This window comes from Quercus robur, chromosome 12 (genome assembly GCF_932294415.1).
Source record: "Quercus robur chromosome 12, dhQueRobu3.1, whole genome shotgun sequence".
Taxonomy (NCBI): Eukaryota; Viridiplantae; Streptophyta; class Magnoliopsida; order Fagales; family Fagaceae; genus Quercus; species Quercus robur.
Genome location: NC_065545.1, coordinates 1,626,601 through 1,631,370, shown reverse-complemented (window position 1 = coordinate 1,631,370; position 4,770 = coordinate 1,626,601). Strand labels below are relative to the sequence as shown.

Below are 4,770 nucleotides of genomic sequence, written 5' to 3'. Positions count from 1 at the left end.
TCCGGTAAGCTAAAGAAGAAATAGGTTCGGCGTAACCTCGTTGAAGTAGGAGCTTGGAGGGCTTAGGTACACTGGGTAGATTGGGCTTGGAGGGTCTTTTGCTGTTCATGTATCCCAACTACATTCTTTAGTGGATTATTTACCGCTTGGAGGGCGGCGGAGAGGTTTTACGCCGAGGGCTTCGGTTTCCTCTTCGATAACACATCGTTGTGTTGTCCTTGTGTTTACATCTCTCTTCCCTTAATCTTTGCCATTTAATTTCTGCTGTGGATGTGATTTTATTTGGTTTAGATTGTTTATCAATTATGTTATATGCTTATGTTCATATTCTACACATTAATTGTTTGATAATAAATTTGAATTGGATAATTTGGAAATTGGGGGTCTAAACGTTCATAGTGTTTTATACACATATTGAACTTTCAACTTGTATTACAAAATTCTTGACAAGAAGAGTAGGTAGGAGCAAATGAAAAGAAAGAAAAAGAAGACTTGAGCTTCTATTAATTGTTATTGGTTTGGACAATTGTCACGCCCCAAACCCAAAAGGATCCAAAGCATGAGGGAAGTACCATTAAAAGTGAGAACGTAGGAGGTTTTTTTTTTTTTTTTTTTTCATTTGATAAAATAAATAAGTATATTGATCTCTCCATAATACAAGTCAGAGCTCTATGATACATTTACAAGCAATACAAATTACAAATCATGTGTCTCCAAATACACTTAACAATCCAACGTTCCAAATAAAATAAACACAAAGCCATGATCCTCTCTAAGGTATGCAACCTCAACAGAAAATCTAGGCCTACCACACCCAAGGCTAATAGACCTCAAGTATCTAACCTCCAATAGAATTGATTATGATCTCGTTGAACTTTGCAAGATGGAGTCATCAACTATTAATGGCCCAAGTCTCCCTATTTAATATAGCACTCCAATCACCACCAATAAATTAAGCTCCATGCCCGATGTGTAGCTAATTTATCTAAAAAACTGTTAGAGATTGGGATGAGCTAAAGCCCAGTAAGTAGCATAATTAATGGGGGTGGGGGAAATGCAAGTTTCATGATTATAAACAGTTTGCAAAACATGTTTTAGTTTGGGAAATTGCTAACTGGATACTGCAAGATCATTTTTGTAATAATGTAACAAGAATGATTAAATGACGAAACACAAAGTTTCTCAAAATAATACCATGAAACTGTATATTATAATCTGTGAGCACTAACAATATAATTTCCAAAGCCATAAAATCTACATACGGTAATTTTATCATAAATCTACCATACTAGCACATAGACCAGTCATGGGATCCACCCATTCACAACTGACATGATATTGTCCTCTCTGGTATGCAGACTCTTGGCCCCATGGACAGCAACCTCACCCATACTCTCAAGGTTTTTCTCTCCCCCTATGGGCAGCAGAGAGAGCACGTCAAATAGGACCTCTCTTGCATGCGGTCTCTTGGCCCCATGGGTAGCAGCCTCACCCACACACAATCAAGAAACCTCTTCCTTCCATGAGCAGCAGGGAAGAATGCATCATCCAAAGTGAAAGGGCACTGACCTGGATTTGATTCCATTGTCACAAAGACTACGGAGACCAAATCGGGTGATCACTGGGAAATCACACATGGCATAGGGCTAAAACCACATAAACTCAGGTTATATTACTTTGAAACACATAGTTTATATCCAAGTAATTTCAGAAAAACCTTAAAAAAAAACTAACTTCCACAAGGTTTGCAAGGTTTTCAACTTCATTCTTATCAAAAGATTTTCTAACAATTTCCCACAAAATAAGACAAGATAAGCATCTTTAAATTTTCTAATATACCATAACATCCAAGATTTCCTTATCAAAGATTAAATAAAAGATGCTCATTTTTTTTCCATATCAACAATTCATGCATTTCCCTAAATGCTATACCAAATATGATGTACTTTTCATATATAATAATATATAATAGGGTCACAACACAATACTTTTAAGAAAACACATATATAATTTTCCAAAATGTGTTTGACCCAAAAACAACATTTATAAAACATGGTTATTTTCCAAAAATACCCATTAAAAAGATACTTACCTTGGAAGGCCAACCAATTTTATCTCAACCGGGCACCACAAAATCAACTAATCTAGTCACTAGGTCCATCACCAAGAATATCAGAACCTAGAAACATAATGATCAATCCTATCAATAACAAGGTCTTTCACAAAGTACCATCACACTTATCTCCATAAATCGCAACAATACCCTAAAATCAAACCAAAGGCCCTAAAGTCTAGCTTGCCCATCCTAAGACAAGTACCCTTCCCAAGCAGAAACCAAACAAGCATCCAAGAAATTCATAGTGCTTACACAACCAAAACATTTTAAATTCACTACCGCAAAAATGTGCATCATAAGATAAAATAACATACTCATGAATCTCTTTAAGTACTAAATAGTATATTTAAACCAAGATAAGATCAACCGAGGTATGGAATTAATTCCACAATTTCTCAGCGTTTTAGTCTTACTTTCAGATTCAATACAAAACAGGGCAGCCATTTGTAAAAATTGTTTGGTCAATGAAAGGTTATCCGATTAATTCAAAACTTTAAGGGAACATTCCCCTATATGTATACAATGTACCACAGAAAATTTAGCCCAAAACGATTTTTCTGTTATTTATTAAAAATCATGCATTGCGGCTGACTCAAATCTGTCATGACAACTTTAGAAAATTGCTATAGTTATAAGACTAGCCCAAATTATTTGAGAATTCACCCACATTAAAACCACCAGATTTAAAGCATATTAAGAACAAGGAATCAAATCCAAAATATCATATAAACCACTTATCAAACACTAGGTATGCAAAAACAAAGCACATTTCAGAAATTCAAAGTTAACACTCTTACAAAAAAATCAGCCTCAAACTTCCACAAAATCAACTCATACGATTTGCTCAAGGAAACCCAAGTTTTTAACCATGAAGAAACCCCAAATGATCACCATTTGTAAAAACCCTTAACCATTTAACAATTAAGCCCACCAAGTCAAAAACCCATATACATAATTACAAGAACATCACCCAAGAAGCTCATAAATCTCATGAACATCATTATCAAAGCTTAGATTAAAATAACCTTAGGCAAAAGTATAAAACCCACTAAAAGATTAGATATTTTTACCTTAAATCAAAAGAGATGAATATGCTTTAGAGGTTCCTATAGAGCTTTGCGGTGATCATGCCGGAAAAGATGGTGGAGATGGTGGGGAAGGAGGTACACGGTGGGAGAGAGTGAGGGAGGAGTGCTTGTTATGTTTGGGAGGAAAAAATGAACAAAAGAAAAGTGTAGAGGGACACTTACTTTGACCGGCCAAAGAGGGATAGAGGGAGATATTTTGAGAGAATGTGGTGGTTAGTGGGGTCACACATGTGGCTCCTTAAAAATCTGATTCCCTTTTTTTTTTTTTTTTTTTTTTTTTTTTTTTACAACAATAACAAAATTTTGTAAGAAAAATATCTTATACACAAGTCATGTGCAGACTGGTTTCTGAATCTAAGTTGGAAAATTCAATTTTGAGAGAATGTGTGGTGGTAAGTGGGGTCACACATGTGGCTCCTTAAAAATCTGATTCCTTTTTTTTTTTTTTTTTTTTTTTTTTTTTTTTTTTTTTTTTTTTTTTTTTTTTTTTTAACAACAATAACAAAATTTTGTAAGAAAAATATCTTATACACAAGTCATGTGCAGACCGGTTTCTGAATCTAAGTTGGAAAATTCACTTTATAATATTAGAGCATCCGCATCAGTCCATGGAAACTCTTGCAAAATACAAAAAACAGCTCTTTTTACACAATTTGACCCAAAAGTGCTCCACATCAGTGCTTTTAAAATTGTGTAAAAATGTGTATATTTCTACACGAGCTACAGTAACCGTGGAAATATACACGGCTACTGTAGCTCGTCCATTTATTATTTTATTCATTTCCCGTTCGCTCCCTTTTTTCTCTCTCTTCTCCGTGCTCAACAAACTGAGTAACTTCTCTTCTCCTCATCTTCTTCTTTTTCCTCAGATGCACACAAACACACCCATACACAAACACATCCACACAAAAAAATCAACACAGAGATACGCTTGCTCAAAAAAAAAAAAAAAAAAAAAAAACTAGAGATACAAAAACACACCCACACAAACAAACCCAAACACACAAACAACAAAGAGACAGATCGGTGCTTATCGAAACGATCGGTATTTGATCGGTGCTTGACTGGAACGATCGGAGCTCATGGGTCTTGCTTGATCGAAGCTAGTGGGTCTCGCTTGATCGGAGCTCGTGGGTATGGATCTTGCTTGATCGGAGCTAGGCAGATCAGTGCTTGTGGATCGGAGCCTGATCAGAGCTGTGAATCGGTGCAGCTGTGGATCGGAGCTGTGGATCAGTGCTTTTGACCGGAGCTTGTGACCGAGAGGGAGAGAGATGGGTGGATCGGTGCTTCTGACTGGAGCTTGTGACCGAAGCTTGTGACCGAGAGGGAGAGAGATGGGTGGATCGGTGCTTGTGACCGGAGCTTGTTACCGAGAGGGAGAGAGATGGGTGGATCGGTGCTTCTGACCGGAGTTTGTGACCGAGAGGGAGAGAGATAGACTGGAGGGATGGGTATACAGAGACCAAGAGGGATGGGTATATAGAGAGAAAGACCAAGAGGGATGGGTATACAGAGAGAAAGACCAAGAGGGAGAGAGATGGGTGTAGAGAGAGAGAGAGAGCA

At 36.9% G+C, this 4,770-nt stretch overlaps 1 long non-coding RNA gene across 1 annotated transcript; it reads right to left on the bottom strand.

Moving 5' to 3' along the window:
• Positions 1-602: 602 nt before the first annotated feature.
• LOC126709139 (uncharacterized) lies at positions 603-3,326 on the bottom strand. Its single transcript, XR_007649323.1, has 3 exons — positions 3,187-3,326; positions 2,093-2,179; positions 603-985 (listed from the first exon to the last, which is right to left on the bottom strand). It is a non-coding gene; the product is annotated as an uncharacterized LOC126709139 (long non-coding RNA).
• Positions 3,327-4,770: the final 1,444 nt, after the last annotated feature.